This window comes from Bufo gargarizans, chromosome 5, assembly GCF_014858855.1.
Source record: "Bufo gargarizans isolate SCDJY-AF-19 chromosome 5, ASM1485885v1, whole genome shotgun sequence".
NCBI classification, from domain to species: domain Eukaryota; kingdom Metazoa; phylum Chordata; class Amphibia; order Anura; family Bufonidae; genus Bufo; species Bufo gargarizans.
Window position 1 is genome coordinate 18,190,250 of NC_058084.1, and position 19,416 is coordinate 18,209,665.

A 19,416-nucleotide genomic window follows, 5' to 3' on the forward strand; every position below is an offset into this window, starting at 1 on the left:
TTTTTTTACCTGCTTATCAGAATTTGTACTACCCCTGCTTAGCATATTTTCCATACCCTGCTTAGCAGAATTTATACCACTCCTACTTAGCAGATTTTCTCTCCCCTGCTTAGCAGAACTTGTAGCACCCCTCAGCAGGTTTTTCCCTCCCCTCCTTAGCATATTTTCCATCCCCTGCTTAGTAGAATTTGTAACACCCCTTCTAAGCAGGTTTTTTCCTCCTTTTTAGCCTATTTTCCCTCCCCTGCTTACTAGGATTTTTACCACCCCTGCTCAGTAGACTTTTTCTCTAGCAGACTTTGTCCCTGCCCTGCTTAGCATAATTTGTAACTCTCCTGCTTAGCAGATTTTTCCCTCCCCTGCTTAGCAGATTTTTCCCTCCCATTCTTAGAAGAATTTGTAGCACCCCTGCTTAGCAGTTTTTTCCCTCCACTGCTTAGCAGAATTTTTACCACCACTGCTTAGCAGATTTTTCCCTCCCCAGCTTAGCAATTTTTTTTACCTCCCCATCTTAGCATATTTTTCCTCCCCTGCTTAGCAAAATTCTTACCACCCCTGCTTAGCAGATTTTGTCCCTGCCCTGCTTAGCAAAATTTGTGACTCTCCTGCTTAGCAGATTTTTCCCTCCCCTGCTTAGTAGAATTTATACCACTCCTACTTAGCAGATTTAGTCCCTGCCCTGCTTAGCAACATTTGTAACTCTCCTGCTTAGCAGATTTTTTTCCTTCCCCTGCTAAGCAGATTTTCCCTTCTCTGCTTAGCAGAATTTGTACCACCCCTGCTTCAGATTTTTTCCCTCCCCTGCTTAGCAGATTTTGTCCCTCACCTGCTTTGCAGATTTTGTCCCTCACCTGCTTTGCAGAATTTTTCCCGCTCTTGCTTAGCAGATAGCACATAAAATATATAGTCACACAGTGGCTTAACCTCATGAAAATCGCACATAATACTGAGATGGTATTTTTAAACACGTGAGTGTCATATACATTATATTCCATCCTCTGTAGTATGGGTATGTGAAATCTCTGGAGACCAGCACCACAGAATTCGCTTCATATGCACTCCATTTGAAGTGGCTGACCCGACAAGTGCTGGAGTCTCCGCAAATGACTGCATTCATCTCCTTAGCCCGGCTTATCTGGTAAATGTGCAGTCAGGAGATAGGGCACTTTCATCTGCTATTCGCTATAATTAAGCTTAATTGCAAAGTTAATTGTTTAAGAGGCTGTGTAAAAAAATAAAAAAATAAGAAACAAACAGCTGGAGCCGGGAAGGTTGCACGCTAATATAGCTGAAATAATAACGCCACATTAAAGAGTAATAGAAATGATGGAGTATTCTACCATGTCATCAACGGGCTGCCGCGCATTCCTCTTCCTCCTGTTAACATTAGATCGCCTAGCTGTCCTTCATTAAAAAAAAGTAAAAAAATACAGACTTTTTCCATTATTTTTTTTTTTAAAGGTCCAGGGTTATCCAGAAACAGCGCCACACCTGGTATTGCAGCTTGAAGTGAATGGGGCTTTGCTGCAGTACCACAAACAACCACAGTGTGTCACCACTTCCTGTTGCACATTTTGCTTCTCACAGGGATAGTCTCCTGGTCAAAGCCTTAGCGTCTTCTGCCTTCTGCAACCGGTCAATTCACTATGACTGGATAGGACTGCAGGTAAACCTACTTGAATATCTAAATTTAGAAATCTATTACGATGAACATATGCCTATACCACTACATCCTGCTGCAGAGATAATTAGTGATATTATAGCGCTCTGCTAATTATCAGCTTGTGTGAATGGTGATTTAACGTCAGTGCGGTGTCTTATGACATTGGTGTTTACTTCATCTGCATTTACAGCTTGTGCTATGTTCAGCACAGTCATTGTATGAAAGATAACCAGGTGTAGCAGAGCTGAGTTCGGCATTTAAAGGATTTGTTCCATGAAAAATACTCTACATTTTTCAAAGATCTGAATACTTTTGTGCATGAAATCCAAAATTTAGTACATCCACCAAATTATTTAATAAACTCTATTTAGCACCACCTACTGTTTGTTCTTTTCCTAGTTAAGGTGGACGCACATGCTCAGTTCCATCCTTCAACTGCCACCAGCCATGTTTACTGTTAGAAGCTGTGATAGTTACAGAAGCAGAGCTGCAGCACAAAGAGCACGCCCCTGAGGAACCAGTTTGACATAAATCAAGCAGAACAATTGGAGCAATGAAAAGGGAGATCTCTGGATCCATGTGAGGTACAGGGCTGGTTCTAGCTTTGATAGAAAGAGATTGTCATGTACTATATGATGTCTGATTTTAATTTTTTACATTGAGATAACCCCCTTCACTATGTCATGTCTGCACTATGATACCTATGATTAGGACTAGAGATAAGCAAAGTTTTGAAAAAATAGATTTGGCCGATTCTCTGAAGTTTGACAAGAAATTTGATTTGTTCCACAGATCACTATATATCAGGTATACCCATACTTCAAGGTGGCTGAGGAAATGTATGGAGCGGGCTGCTGCAGTGAGACTGCTCCATATGTGGCGGGTGCCGGCTGTATCATACAGCAGACACCCGGCCACAATGAAGCGGAATGGCGATCCCGACGAACACCGCCATTTAACCCCTAAGATGCTGCAATCAACCTTGATCGCAGGATCTATGAGGTGGGGTAGGGGGATGCTATTCCCTCTGCCTTTTGATTGGAGCCCTTGCAGTGAAATTGCTGTGCTCCTATCATTACCATGACAGCCTGGAAGCTTTCCAGGCCTGCCATGCTGTGCCCTGGAATTTTATACACCTATTTGTGTATAAAACTCCTTGGACTCCTCCTCTGTCAGTTCATTCTCCCTGGGGCTCAGCTGGCCATGAGATGTAGGCTGCCTCTCGCCAGTTAGATTTGTCAGCACTCCCCCCCCTCCAGGATGTGAAGGGGTGGAATAACATTGTTCATCCTGTAGTCCTGGCGACTGAGAAATAAAGTGGCCTCCTAAAAGGGCCTGAGCAAACGGCAGGTGTCACGCATGTCACTGGCTAACGTCAAAGTTACACAGGGGAGTGCCCCTGTCCACCTGCATCATCAAGAAATAATGGACCATCTTCCTCTGCTCATATAGGCAGTCTAAGATATGGAGCGTAGAGTTCCAACGGGTGGAAACATCACATATCAGGCGATGTTAGGTAAGAGCATTTTGCCTTTGCCTAGGAGCTCCTGCTCTTTACAGTATTGGAACAAAGTTTCATGCGAATCGACTTCCGCTGTTTCATCCAAAGTCAATTCGCTCATCCCTAGTCAGTACGATTACAGCGATACCACATTTGTATAGTTTTGCTTGTGTTTTAATACTTAAAAATTGTCTATTTTTTGGGGGGGGGGGATATTAGAATTTTATCTCTTTTTTTTGCATTTTTTATTTTTTATTTTTACTTTTTCTAACCCGAACATGCAATCCTCAGCTTGCTGTTTGTATTTAGTAATAGAATTTAATGCATTACTCAGTAGAAAAATCTGTATATTCTAATGCAGCATTGCCACCTTCAGGCCTACATGTCACGGCCTTTGCTGTGTGTGCCATGACACTGGTGCCATGCTTGCTTTTGCCGGGGGCAACGTTGTGGCTGGTGTGTGCACTTCCCCCTTTAAGTTGTAGCCTTCCCCTGTCTGGTACAGAAAGGGTTAACTACCTTGCTGGGTGTGGTCACTAGGTGCTTCTTATACCTGTGGCTTAAGGTCTGGACGGAGTGAGTTGTACTTCAGCTGTTGTTGGTGCTGGAGCTCTGCTCCAGTCCAGGGTGTTCCATCTGTCCAGTGAGGGCCACCCTTGTGGTCATACTGTCACGATGGGGAGTGGGGAAAAAACCCCACCGTACGATGACTGGGGGATAAGGAAAGCAACTAGGCCTGAACACAAGGATAAGGGAGCAGGTCACCTCCTAATGCATCCCTATACCTAGCCCTAACTCCTCACCGTATGAGCTGACCTGGATGGTAGGACTGCTCATACTCTGGATACCTAAGGCCCTGAGTCGCCCTGAGAATCCCTCACAAAGGAGCTGAGAAGCGGCGCCCTGTTCTTCCAGGACACGGAAGAACAGGAGTCTCAAAAGGCCTAGAAGCAGGGAAAGGAAAATACAATATGCAGCAAGAGAATCGGCAGGTAAGAAAACAAGACGACACACTTACCTGCCGCTGCCACCACCACTGGAACCTGTGAATACGTACCGGAGCCCTAACACCAAACAGGACACTGAACCAGCAACTCACACAGGTATCCAGCACACCAGACTCCGCCAGGACCACCATGCCTCAAGGTGCATGGCAGCCCCAGGTGGCACTGCATACAGGCTTGTGGTACAATTACAACACACCAAATAATAACCCCACACCAAACATACAACACATGTAAGGGAGGGAAGACATTGCTGGAGACCTCGATGTCCCACTAGGAGGCCCTCACACTGGAAGATGGAACAACCAGACAAGGAGCATAACTCCAGCACACACCAAGGCTGGAGTACAACTAACTCCTGACCTTAAGCCACAGGTAAAAGAAGCACCTAGTGACCACACCCAGCAAGGTAATTAACTCTTACTGCACCAGACAGGGGAAGGCTACAACTTAAAGGGGGAAGTGCACACACCAGCCACAACGTTTCCCCCGGCAAAAGCAAGCATGGAACCAGTGTCACGGCGTGACACTACATTGTAATATACCTGTGATAGGCTTTAGAGCCTCCAGCAGGCTCTAGCCTTTCACACCCAATGAACATCTCCAGCAATCGCCACCTGTTGGACCCTTTCCAGACCTGGAAACAATAAGAGCCTCTCATTTGACCACGGCCTCTAAGGGGTTAAATGTCTGTGATCAGACTTATCACCGATCGCAGACATTAGCCCCGAATGTGTGCTTTGTGAAACAGCAGGCACTGGGCGGCTATGTTAAGCCATACATATATTGCAGATGTCAGGCAGGGGTTAAAATGATACCTATCTTGTGAAAATTGTTTAAAGTGTTCCTGAGAAAAAAGACTTATTCGTTATGAAAATGTGGGCACCAATGGGTGTGGCCAACACTGTAAAGCTGTGGTGCACTGAAATACTAGGCCCCACCCCATATTGCACTGAAGTCCTAATTTGCATAAGGACTGAAAGTTTGTTTTTATCGGGAGCTCCCCAACAGACTTTCACAAGACAGGTATCAACCCTACCAGACTGGTTTTATGGAGTTGATCCTGCTGACAGATGACCTTTAACTATTAATGAGCAATGTCTTCTCTGTTTTTCCCATTCCTCCTGGCAGCCCATACAGATCTCACTGCCCAGCAGGGGGCAACCATGAGCACGGTAGAGAGTCCCTGCCAGTATATGTAAAACTGCCGTGTGGCATGCAAAAAATGCAGGACGTAGAATGCAAAAATAAATAAATAAATAAATAGTTTTACTCCAAATGAACCAAAGACTGATATAACGACCTATCATGGACAATAATTTATGGAATCTATTGTTACGTGAATTACATTTTTTAATTTTTTTTATTACATTCACCAAAGAACATCCCCAAACTGAAAATAAAGTTGCTGAAATCTTTGAAATTCACAAAGCAACTTTACTGCAGCCCCCGAATATCCCCCATTGCTGTATTTTTGGCCCGTGCTACCGAGCTGCAATCACTTACCTCTGAAGCACAAAGCGTGGTTTTCACCCGGACTGAAAGGCCTCAGGATTTTTTACATCAATCTGAATAGAGAGCAGCCATGTTCAGCAGCGCCATTATCAATATTAATGCAAATCCGGAAGAATTCTGTGACACAAAGTGAGCGATCACAACAGGAGAGATACATTGTGGAGTATTATTAGTGCTGCTCTTGTTGTGTTCTCAGGGTTTAATCCGACTCAATAAACTATTGAATTTCCTATCTGGAAATTGCATCTCTGCCTCTCAGTGTGATTAAAACAATGCAGTCCACGGAAGGATACGAAAGGACACAAAAACATATGTGCAACCCAAAATCAACTGGCAAGGCAAGGCAAGAAATCAAAACATAAAACCAAATAACGCTTGGCGTGCATGCTGCACCTGCGCTCCCTGGACTTTGTGTGGCTGTCATGGCCCATAAAGGGTAGGAACTAGTGTTAGGGACCACTCATGAAGGCAACCTTGACGTGGTGAGAGGCTTATTACGCTTTGGCCAAAATGTACACCAATGCCTTATTCAACATCCAGCATAAAGGCAGGGCAGAGTGCTGGTTGCAATGTGCGATTGCATTTGTGTTTTTGCGTTTGTATCTGTATTTCGCCATAGCAATCTGCACCTGCTAGGGGTTGTGCGGGCTGAATCCCCCATATAAAACCAAATAAGGCGACTTTCACACTAGCGTTTTTACTGGATCCGGCAGAGTTCAGCAAAAACGCTTCCGTCACTGATAATACAACCGTCTGCATCTGTTATGGACGGATTCGGTTGTATTATCTTTAACATCGCCAAGACGCATCCGTCATGAACTCCACTGAAAGTCAACGGGGGACGGATCCGTTTTCTATTGTGTCAGTCCCCATTGAGTTGCATTGGTTCATGACGGATCCCAGGACGGAAAGCAGACCGCAGCATGCTGCTCTCCGGTATGAATACAGAACAGAATGCATTTTCTCCGTTCTGTTCAGTTAAGCTTTGTCTCCATTGACAATGAATGGGGACAAAATGGATCCGTCCCATTGACTTGCATTGTGGTTCATGACGGATCTGTTTTGCTCCGCATCCCAGGACGTAAAGCAGACCGCAGCATGCTGCTCTCCGGTATGAATGGACTCTGCCATCTAATGATAATGAGATGACTCTGTGGACCCTGCCCTGTAATGATTATGAGATGACTCTGTGGACCCTGCCCTCTAATAATAATCAGATGGCTCTGCTGACCTTGTTCCCTAATGATAATGAGATGACTCTGCTGACCCCATCACCTGAAGATAATGAGATGACTCAGATGACCTTGCATTCTGATGATAATCAGATAACTCTGTCGACTCAGTCCTCTAGCGATATTGAGATGACTCTGCTGACCCCACCCTTTAATGATAATAAGATGACTCTGCTGTCACCTCACTCTAATGATGATAACATAACTCTGCTGACTCTGTCACAGCCTACACAGAAGTCAATTTAAACAATGCAGTGCAAGGATCAGATTTAAAACTATAACACCTTATTTTTTTTTTAATTTTTATATTATTAATCACATTACAAACAACTGCATTTTTAGTATAGAAGTATAGAATACATGCAAGAATGCAATCGTCCTTGAAGGGAATTGATCACCACTCACCAGGTTTATGCTGTCTTATGTGCATTTTATAAAACCATCATGAAAACAGTTTAAAAAAAACTGAAAACACTTTAAGTTATGGCTTTAGGTTATTAAAAAATGCTACACTGCAATATTGTGAAAAGACCAGCAAGGTTGCCCTGTGTTCATAGGGATTTGTTATATATATTGCCGCTAGTTTTGACCCTTTCCCACAAAAATAAAAGACAAATTTGCAGTAATTAACAAAAAAGAAAGAATTAACACCATTGTAACAATATAGTCAAACCCAAGGAAACATTTTGAGAGAAGGTAAATTTGAAAAAAATCTACAATATATTACTTATTATGTATATACAATATGTCCAATGCATTAACTGCTTCTGAGCCACCCATTGACTATAAACACCTGGGTGGACCATGGACCATGCTTATCTCTGCAAGGACGTTCCCAATTGTCCTTGCAGAGTTAGCAGCTGCGCGCTAATTGTACATCTGCAGCCTCGGGGAGCCCGCTCTCAGAAACAGCAGGGTTGCCCATAGAGAAGGCAGGAATGGTTTGTATCGTCCTTGCTGTATACAAAGTGTTCAATAAGATCTGTATATACAGATCAGGAAACGGCAATGCAGCCGATCCTGTTCCAGACCTAGAGATTAAATGTGATCGCCGGGGCTGGGTCTCTAAAGGGGTATTCCCATCACAGAAAATTGGGGCATATCGCTAGGATATGCCCTCATTGTCTGATAGGTGCGGGTTCCACCTCTACAACAAGAATGGAGCGGGGAGAGTTGTGGCTGGAGAACCCGGGGTTTCCCGGGGTCCGGCCACCACCGCATCCCATTCATTCCTATGAAGCCGACGGAAATAGCCGAGCCAGCGCCCAGCTATTTTTGGCGGCCCCAAAGAAATGAATAGAAGGCGGCTGTGCATGCGCAGTGCACCCTTCCACTACTTTTCCTGCTCCGTTCTCCGTGTAGGTGTAGTTATATGCCCCCATTGTCTGTGATGGCAAAACCCCTTTAAGAATCCCAGATCAGTTCTGCAGTGAGGTTTTAAAGCATTGTGTGCCATATATCTCTGGGGGCAGTATTCCTCCTTAGCTAGGGATACTATGTCAAGGTTACAGGAGAAATCAGAAATGTAAAAAATGTTTAAAATAAATGCCTCCCTTGTATGAGCTTATGGGAGTACACAGTGTGAAATAAAAAAAAGAAATTTTTTTTTAAAGAAATAAATAGAAAAAAACACATAATCACACGTTGCACTGCAGCTTTCAACCCTGCGCCATGATCTAAAAAAAATGCATGAAAAATAAATAAATAAAAAATTTGATAGACTTCGAATTTTGTAAACTTTTTTTCTGGGTATTAAAAAAGAATCCCAATAAAAAAGAAAATTACATTAAAAAAACAACAACCGGTATTTCCATAACCAAATGGTTGTACACAGTTGGCAAATATTCTCAGGCAACACAGAGCGCAAAGCAGAATGCACCAGATTTCTGATTAATAAAAAAATAAAAATTTGAGGTGAAGAAATTCTAATTACAAAAATTACAATTAAAAGAAGTCGCCATTGGCCTCACCCACTTTATCTCACTTCAATGTTGGAAAAATTGGAACACATGATTCGTAAATATGGCGCTCATTCTTAACAGCATCTCAAAGTATTTAGAGCTGCTTCCCTTCACATGATATATTATGAAACTGGCTGCCTGCAGCCACCACTAGGGGGAGCTCAGTAAATATGAATTTATACAGTTACTGTAATAATCTCTTGTACGTTGCAATCTTTAGTGGCAGCTGCATGAAAATGCTTTCATGTTTCAAAAAAATGGAAGTTCAGCACCGATCCTGTCCTCCCACTGGGCCCCGTAGAAGTTCCTACATTAGAAACAATGGTCAGGAGAAGGAATGTGGCAGTGGTCCCCCGACCTGCGGGCCTCTACACTGCGATGTCTGTGGAATGGAAGCTGGGATTTCTTTTGTCTGGCGCAGTGTTTTGTAGCTTGTAACAGGATAATAGCTTGTGATGATCACTAATAGGGGAGCACATAATGAAGCCACATGAAATAGCCGCTTTCCGCAGCAATCTTTGGGAGGGATGAAGGAGTTGATGTAATTAATTTCTTGATGTCGAGCTCTAATGTATTGGCGGCTCCTTGTTCTACAAAACACTTCAAGTGGCAGAATTTGTCTTCTAAACTGTACACCAGACAGAAGGAAATGAAGAAGAGCTGACAGATGACAAATTCCAAAAAGACTCAATAATTATTATTATTATATTTTTTTTAATTAAACCTTAGAATTCGGCTGGTGAGAAGGGAGGAAACTGGGGACAAACACATAAAACCAGCGCCACTATCACTTAATGGAAACCAGAGCAATTTCCACTATATTAAAGGGGTTGTCTGGCTGATCATAATTTTTTAAAGGCTTGGAATGGTGTAGTGTAATAAAATAAGTCGTCCTCGCCCTGCTGACCCCCGGCAGCTCCTGTTCTGATGCCTCCTGATTCCCTGCGCTGGTCCATCTCAACATTTCCTTTGTGTCATAAAGAGACCACAAAATAGAGACCAGTGGGTGACCGAAGAGGAGCGGCAGGGGGTCAAGAAGCTGACTATGACTTATTTTATTATTTTATACTACTCTCAGACTTTTTTTTATAATCAGCTTTTTAAAGGATTATTTTAATAAAAATGACCCTTTTCTTATGTCCTAAGATGGTGAAGAGACCCTGCTCAGAACATATAATCCAGAATATCCTAATGATTGACATTTTACTGTATTTTATTTTCATGCTTAATTTATATACTTTTTTATGAAATTATTATTTAAAATAATCTTTTATAATATTTGTCTTTTATTGGTATTATTTTTATGTATTTGATTATTATTATGATTCATTTTTTTGTTATTTTTATTATCTCTTTACTATATTTATATTATTAATAAAATAATAATAATAAAGTGAAATAATGATAATAATTGACAATTTTTTATTATTCATATTATTATTATTTCAATTAAAATTATTGTTATTATTATTATTCATTTTATTGTTATCTTTACTATATTTATATTATTAATAAAATAATAATAATATTAATAAAATGAAATAATGATGATAATTGGCAATTTATTATGTCAATGTACATTATTATTATTATTATTATTATTATTACTAGTTACATAGTTAATACAGTTGAAAAAAAAGACGTAAATCCATTAAGTTCAACCAAGGGATCGGTGGGGAAGCAAATCCCTATTATTATTATTATTTTTATTTTTATTAGTAGTAGTATACTAATACCATGTTTTTTTTAAAGGATTTATTCCATGATTAATGTAAATATCAAAATCCAAGATCATACAGTACATGACAGTCTCTTTCTAGCAAACTTAGACCTAGCCCTGTTCTCCACTCATTGCTCCAAGTGATCTGCTAGATTTATTTCAAACTGTCATCTTAGTGGACGTGCACTTTCTCAGGAGAGCGTGTCCTTTCTCAGGGGAGCGTGTCCTTTCTCAGGGGAGCGTGTCCTTTCTCAGGAGTCAAGTCCTTTCTACTGCAGCTATTGACAGTTGAAAGATGGAACTGAGCATGTGCTTCCATTTCAGTGAGCAGGACAGAGAAATTAGAAAAAGAGCAAACAGCAGGTGGCGCTGTACAGGTTGATTTCAGTGAATAACTCACTGGCTATACAACATTTTTAATTACATGCAATTACAAAAGTATTCAGATCCAGGGGCTGGTTTGAAAAATGTAGAATATTTTTTTTTTGTGTGGAAACTGCTTTAAGTTCAATATCTGTGTATTTTTACTTTAGACATATTAAAGCAAACACTGTTAGACCAGGACGGCTCCAGCTCTGGAGCCTGGCTAATCCTCAATACTGAACATGCTTTAGTCTTCGAGCCGGTTCTCCTACCTATATCTTCTTTCACTTGACTTTTACCAAGTCCCCGGTGAGGTCTGGTAGCAGAATTTGACACCACGCGATCAATGCCGCCTGATAAAGTTTCCGCACAACGTAATGATCTTATAAGTGCAATATAAATTATTACTTGATATGGATTTTTTTTAAGTCTGCCATTTCACAGCTCTTTGATTTTATCCCTTTCAGAAAAATAGGTTAAACAAAAGTTAGAATATGAAATAGTCCAAAGCCCTGGAAAAAATGTGATTTATGCTAAAGAAAATGACTAAGCCTAGAACAACAGATAACGTGGGCACTGGGTAAATATCCAGGATTTGTCTTAAATCCCCTGATCAGATGCAACTCAATACGACAATTGTAAATTCCCATAGCTGACAAATAGCCCTGGTTAAAGGGGTCGTCCTCCACGACCAATCACTGATCCACAGGACTGGTGATAAATCTATGATCGCTAGAAAGCCAACCACTGGGACCAAAATTGATCAAGAGATCGGGGTCCCCAATTCCCCTGTGTGAATGGGGATGACCAGTGCTCCAGTGGACCTGCCAGTACAGTGCTAGAATATCACTGGTAGGCCCATAAAAGTCAATGGACCTGTAATAATGCACACTACTGCTTCATTCACATAGGGGACTCTAGAAGCCCAATTCTCCAGTTCTGACTAACAGGAACATCCCAGCAATCATTCCGCCCCCCCCCCCCCCCCCCGCCCCCCAGTGCCAGTGCTCCTTCTTTGTTTACTGCTTGTTGTCAGGAGTTATGGCCATGGCTGCGATCTAGCAGCTCAGGCCACACTTGCGCAGTGCAATTAATTTCTCCAGGTGGCCAGTATTGCCGGAGCATGCACAGTCGCACATGCTTTGCAGCTCTCGATCCAGCCATCACTCTGCAGTTTTAAAGGCTGTGGACACCTTCAGGGCAATTTTTTATAATTTCGTTTTACTCATTTTGGGCTTAAAATATAAATTTTTATGAGTCTGTATTAAAAATTGTCAGCAGTTTTTGTGATACATGTGATTAAAAATCGGTCCACGTGCAAACTATCCTTCCTGAGTTCTGTCAGCTGATGGCTCACATAAAGACTTATCTCTGATTTCCTGACCGAAAAAACACTCATTTATTCTTATCAGTTTACCTATAATGAGTGTTGATGATGTCAGGAGATCAGAGATAAGGCTTTACATGAACCATCAGCTGATGGAACTCAGGAAGGATAGCCTGCACGTCGAGCGATTTTTAACCACATGTATTACTAAAACTGCTGACAATTTTTAATAAAGACCAATTGAAAAATATATTTGCTCAATAGAAGTTCAGGGAAAGGATTGGAAGGAATCATTCCACAGTATTAAAGCAGAACAGGGTTCAGTAGGGGAGGTTACAGCCTGGGGAATAGGAACAATCCTATTACACCTTGCTTCACTGACTGGGGACCCAAATTGTCATTATACAGCTCTGTAATTCCAGCAAACTGTTCTTGTTATTGGGGTGCAAGTGCTGTGTGATACAGCCATTAACAGGGTTTATTACAAGGAAATATTTATACGTCTTATTAGCCCTTGTGCGGTGCAGTTATATGTTCTAAAGCATTTTTGGGCTTGTATTAGTGGGAAAAAAGGGCTTATTAGCAGTTGTGGGGTGAAGTGCGAAAGTTACAGACAGAAGGTGAAACGTGACTAGGGTGCCAATGTTGGCACCATGGCACTGCGTCAACATATGCAGCGTCACCATAAAGTGGCCTGGGCGAACCGTGACTCCGATGTGGTGGTCCATCCTGCCACATCAACCGCTGCATCACCCAGTGGCATGCACCCGATTTTAGGCAGTCAAGGCTCCACCACCTTAGCCGGAGGGAGCTGTCTGTCCTTCCCATCATCTGCTGGTTCTGATGCTCCTGCTTCTCGCCCTCCTACTCCTCATCTGTCATTCCGTCAGCAATCGATTACCGAACTGATTGCCAAGAGACAACAGTATACAGACGTGGACAAAATTGTTGGTACCCTTTGGTCAATGAAAGAAAAAGTCACAATGGTCACAGAAATAACTTTAATCTGACAAAAGTAATAATAAATTAAAATTCTATAAATGTTAACCAATGAAAGTCAGACATTGTTTTTCAACCATGCTTCAACAGAATTATGTAAAAAAATAAACTCATGAAACAGGCATGGACAAAAATGATGGTACCCCTAACTTAATATTTTGTTGCGCAACCTTTTGAGGCAATCACTGCAATCAAACGCTTCCTGTAACTGTCAATGAGACATCTGCACCTCTCAGCAGGTATTTTGGCCCACTCCTCATGAGCAAACTGCTCCAGTTGTGTCCGGTTTGAAGGGTGCCTTTTCCAGACTGCATGTTTCAGCTCCTTCCAAAGATGCTCAATAGGATTGAGGTCAGGGCTCATAGAAGGCCACTTTAGAATAGTCCAATTTTTTCCTCTTAGCCATTCTTGGGTGTTTTTAGCGGTGTGTTTTGGGTCATTGTCCTGTTGCAAGACCCATGACCTGCGACTGAGACCAAGCTTTCTGACACTGGCTAGTACATTTCTCTCTAGAATTCCTTGATAGTCTTGAGATTTCATTGTACCCTGCACAGATTCAAGACACCCTGTGCCAGACGCAGCAAAGCAGCCCCAGAACATAACAGAGCCTCCTCCATGTTTCACAGTAGGGACAGTGTTCTTTTCTTGATATGCTTCATTTTTTCGTCTGTGAACATACAGCTGATGTGCCTTGGCAAAAACTTCGATTTTTGTCTCATCTGTCCACAGGACATTCTCCCAGAAGCTTTGTGGCTTGTCAACATGTAGTTTGGCATATTCCAGTCTTGCTTTTTTATGATTCGTTTTCAACAATGGTGTCCTCCTTGGTCGTCTCCCATGTAGTCCACTTTGGCTCAAACAACGACGGATGGTGCGATCTGACACTGATGTTCCTTGAGCATGAAGTTCACCTTGAATCTCTTTAGAAGTCTTTCTAGGCTCTTTTGTTACCATTCGGATTATCCGTCTCTTAGATTTGTCATCAATTTTCCTCCTGCGGCCACGTCCAGGGAGGTTGGCTACAGTCCCATGGATCTTAAACTTATGAATAATATGTGCAACTGTACTCACAGGAACATCTAGTTGCTTGGAGATGGTCTTATAGCCTTTACCTTTAACATGCTTGTCTATAATTTTCTTTCTGATCTCTTGAGACAGCTCTTTCCTTTGCTTCCTCTGGTCCATGTCGAGTGTGGTACACACCATATCACCAAACAACACAGTGATTACCTGGAGCCAAATATATAGGCCCAATGGCTGATTACAAGGTTGTAGACACCTGTGATGCTAATTAGTGGACACACCTTGAATTAACATGTCCCTTTGGTCACATTATGTTCTGTGTTTTCTAGGGGTACCATCATTTTTGTCCATGCCTGTTTCATGAGTTTATTTTTTTACATAATTCTGTTGAAGCATGGTTGAAAAACAATGTCTGACTTTCATTGGTTAACATTTATAGAATTTTAATTTATTATTACTTTTGTCAGATTAAAGTTATTTCTGTGACCATTGTGACTTTTTCTTTCATTGACCAAAGGGTACCAACAATTTTGTCCACGTCTGTATGTGCACTTATCCAAAGGCACAGAAGTAGAATGAGCTCCTGGCCAAGTTACTGGTGCTGCAGTCCCTCCCCTTCCAAGTGGTGGATTCTGCACCTTTCAGAGAACTGATGGCTTGTGCCAAGCCGCGGTGGAGAGTACCAAGCCGTCATTTATTTGCCAAAATAGCAGTACCAGTCCTGCACACATATGTACAACAGAAGGTGGGCCAGTCCTTGAGCCTGTTGGTGTCCGCCAAAGTGCACGGCAGCGCCGACGTGTGGATCTGTAACTACAGTCAGAGACAATACATGTCCTTTACGGCCCACTGGGTGAATTTGGTTCCTGCACAGCCACACGAGCAACTTACGCTATTGGTCCTGTGACAATATCCGCCTCTGCCTCCTCATCCACCACCGTGTCCTCAGCCTCCACTGCAGGGACAATTCACAGTGCCCCTCTAGCATGCCACATGTGCAGGGCATGGCGATTTCACGCTGTTCTGTACCTCCTTTGCCTGGGCGAACAGAGTCACACAGGGGAGGAACTGCTCCATGTCCTTCATCAAGAAATCGAATCCTGCCTTTCTCCGCGACAACTCAAAATCAAAACCATGGTGACCGACAACTGGAAGAACATGGTGTCGGCGCTGCGTCAAGGAGGACTGAGCCATGCGCCCTGTATGGAGCACATGTTCAATCTGGTTGTCAAGCGGTTCCTGAAGTCTTCTACCCCTCTGAAAGACATCCTAAAAATGGCCAGGAAATTTTGCATGCACTTCAGCCACTCGGTCACCGCAAAGCACACCCTCCTTGAGCTGCAGCAGCAGAACGGCATCCCCCAACATAGGTTGATATGCGACGTTTCCACCCATTGGATTTCCACCGTCCATAAGTTGGACGGACTATACAAACAGAGAAAGGCCATAAACGATGTCTTGATGATCCAAGCGGACAGGAGTACTCCCCTGTGTAACTTCGATGTCAGCCAGTAGCAGCTCATCCGTGACACCTGCCATTTGCTCAGGTCCTTTGAGGAGGCCACGTTATTGGTCAGTTGCCAGGACTACGGGATAAATAACATCTTTCCACTGCTTCATGTCCTTGAACAGATGCTGGTAAATCTGGCTGGTCAGGGGACTGGAGATGTGGCACCTAGATCTCACGGCCACATGAGCCCTGTGGGGGCTGAACTGGAGGAGGAGGACATTGGAGTACAAGCAATGTGTAGCAAAATGGGTGTTTTGTCTACACAGGTGACAGGAGAGGGGGAGCAGGAGCAGTCAGAGGAGCTACAGTGTGATGAGGAAGACGAGGTAGAGAACCCAGACACACCGTGGCAGTATGCAGTGGAGATGGAGGCAGGGAGTCCCTCTGAGTCACTTGCACGAATGGCCCGATGCATGCTGACTTGCTTGCATAGTGACAGCCGAATTGTCAGCATTCAGGAGAGGGATGACTTCTGGCTCTCCACCTTGTTGGACACTCGCTACCAGTCCAAAATGGGGTCCTTTTTTACACCTGCTGAGAGGGACGACAAACTGAACTACTATAGAGACATCCTATGTAGTCAGTTGGCCGCTGCCTATCTGCTCCATCATCCATACTCTTGCAGGTCTGACCGCGGGGCCCTCTGCACTCATGTTCCTCTACCATGGCTGCTGTGGCAGGGTGGGGGGTAGAAGCAGTTCCAGCTCCATTAGCAGCAACTTGAGTCTAGAGTCGCTGATGAGCAGCTTTCTTCACCCACCTAGTGAAGAAACTACTCACCAGCAGCAGCTAGACCTGGGGCAGGACCTGAACCAGCAGGTGGTGGCATACTTGAAGACCTGCTGGACTACTGGGCAGCCAAAATGAATTTGTGGTTGCAACTGGCCGAGTTTGCTCTGGAAAAGCTGTCCTTTCTTGCCAGTAGTGTGGCATCAGAGCAGGTGTTTAGTGCGGCAGGGGCCATAGTTAACACAAGGAGAACTTGCCTGTCCACCCAAAATATGGAGAGACTGACCTTTGTCAAGATTAATTAGGCGTGGATCAGCCAGGATTTCCACCCACCAATGCCTGATTCATCAGATTAGATCATTCATGGTGCCACACCAACACTTTGACAGAAGAGACCGGTTTCTTCTGGCTACCTGCCTCAGCTACTATTCTGATGCTACCACCCGCCTGATGCCACACATCTGACGCCAAGTGCTTCTTCTTTCACCCACCATCTGCAGCTGGTACTGGTATTGCCACCCACCTCCCCACTCTGTCACTGCTGCCACCTCCACACAATGTCACCTTGCCACTCTGTGGTCTACTGATGCTGCTGCCACCTCCACACTATGTCACCTTACCACTCTGTGGTCTCCTGATGCTGCTGCCACCTCCACACTATGTCACCTTGCCACTTTGTGGCCTCCTGATGCAGCTGCTGCCACCTCCACACTCTGTCATTGTGCCACTCTGTGACCTTCTCCTGATGCTGCTGCCACCTCCAGACTGTTATTGGGCCACTTTGTGGTCTCCTCATGCTGCTTCCACCTAATCTATCTATGTAACAGCTGTAAGGCCTGTATGGTCTTGGCTTATGATTTGGTAGCCAAAAGCAGGAGTGGGTACAAAACACAGACGACATGCAAATATTTCATTCACGTGTCATTTCGGTTTTGGATCCACTCCAGTTTTTTGGGGACTTTAGCAATTATGATGTATTACTGACCAAATTCTGACCGAGTGAAAGTTGATACTCAACAGACAGGATCTGTTTTTTAGGGGTTATTGTTCTGACGGATCAGAGGAAGGGCAAAATAATCAGTGACGTCAACACAAACTTACTGCTGACCCCCTCTCCACTCTGTCGGCGGCTCTACTTGTATAAGTGTTTAATAGAACAGGTTCTGTAGACATCTATGTGGAGTCAGCTGACGACGGTGTAAAAGGAGTGCGCTTCTTCTTGACGCTAACATTGACCTGTAAGGCTGAGTTCATACTTGAGTCATTTGGTCAGTTTTGGCCCCGTGACTGCCCAAATAAGTGAAGTGTGCAGTGATTCTAAGAGCGACGCCTGTCACCTGCATGTCATACGGACTCACAGTATTATTTCACTACCACAGCAGACTCCCTATGTGTGTTACTGCAAGGCACAATGTTCTACACCGCTATAAAGGCTCTCTGCAGCCAGGAAATAGACGTTTTGTAACGTCATTCGCCACAAGTAAATTCTGGTCAAAACAAATCTTTTTGGCGAACTGGCCAAACAGAATTTTTGAGAAATTCGCTCATCTCTAAACCCATCTCATGGAGGAAAAATAGGGCTGCACTTCTGTGACTCTCCCCATTTACTTCTATGGGAGTTCTGCGAATAGCGAGTAAGAGCAATCATGAAAACCATCTTAAAGATCGGTGACAGTGTCACTTTAAGAATTGCTGGGTAACAATTTCCTTTCTCTGCTGCCTGCACATTCTACATTACTCTTAGCCTGGTCTATCTGCTTGTCAAACAATGGAGAATAATCCACCCCCCGCCATGTCGTACAGAAACTTTATACTGAGTTATTAGACAGTCAGGGGCTTATGTCAGATGAAGTTGTGGCCATGTGAAAGATCTCTGCGTGTGACGACCATTTATCCGTAGAAAACTGCCCATTTTTTGTCAGTTTTGCCTGCAGAATGCATAGAGATGTTTTTGTTCTGACAGCTGCCACTTAAGGAAACTGTTTTCTCGTCCATCACTTGTCAGCTGCGGCCGCGCTCCTGACAGCTAGTTGCCCTTTGTGAAGCCTGGTGGTGCCATGTTTGATCTAGTTTTAGTTTCTTTTGCTTTTTATTCCCTATGGTCTCTAATACAGATATTATCTTTTACCTTAGAATGCATTGTACATCGTTACATACATATGGCGGTATGCAGGAGGTTAGATGTAAAATGTATTTGTGCAGTCGAGCAGTACCCGTATTACAGATGCGCACTCTTATCTTAGCACAAATTTGGTGAAGACCTCCAAGTTCTAATGAAACGGAATCAATAAAATACCACAACAAGATAGCATTTCACACCACACAGCCCAGGATATGTAGAGCCAAGAGCAAAGGTGAGGAAGGGAGTACCTATACTTTTTAAGCAGTACCAAAGAAATACCACAGGGCAATGTATAAATACCCCTTAATAGTGACAAATACCAGTATATACATTTCCAAAATCTCCCTCTCTCCCGGCCAAATACACTCACTAAATAGGTACCACCATGCAGAGCTAAAATGTACCTCCTCCCCTAGTTAAATACCTCTGTGCATCAATGAATAGATACCACCATGCTGATCCAAAATCTCTTCCCTCCTCTGGCCAAATACTTCTGTGCACCACCATGCAGGACTAAATTTCCCCGTCTCCTGGCAAAATACATGTACCTCTGTGCATCACCAAACAAATACCATCATGCAGGTCCAAAATCTCCCCCCACTCTTGGCCAAATACCTCTATGTGATCCATTCCTTGAGTTTAGACCAACCTGCCGTGACATTTTGTTGCATTTATGACCAAACGGGCATCCAGCATACTAGTGCTGTTGGCGGGGGCCTATGTGCCACCAGCTTATAAGACATGTCA

The 19,416-nt window shown here is 43.4% G+C and overlaps 1 protein-coding gene across 2 annotated transcripts in view; it reads right to left on the minus strand.

Moving 5' to 3' along the window:
- The window catches only part of ADGRB1 (adhesion G protein-coupled receptor B1), a 559,240-nt gene that overhangs the window by 465,557 nt on the left and 74,267 nt on the right, over positions 1 to 19,416 (minus strand). The window lies entirely within an intron of this gene.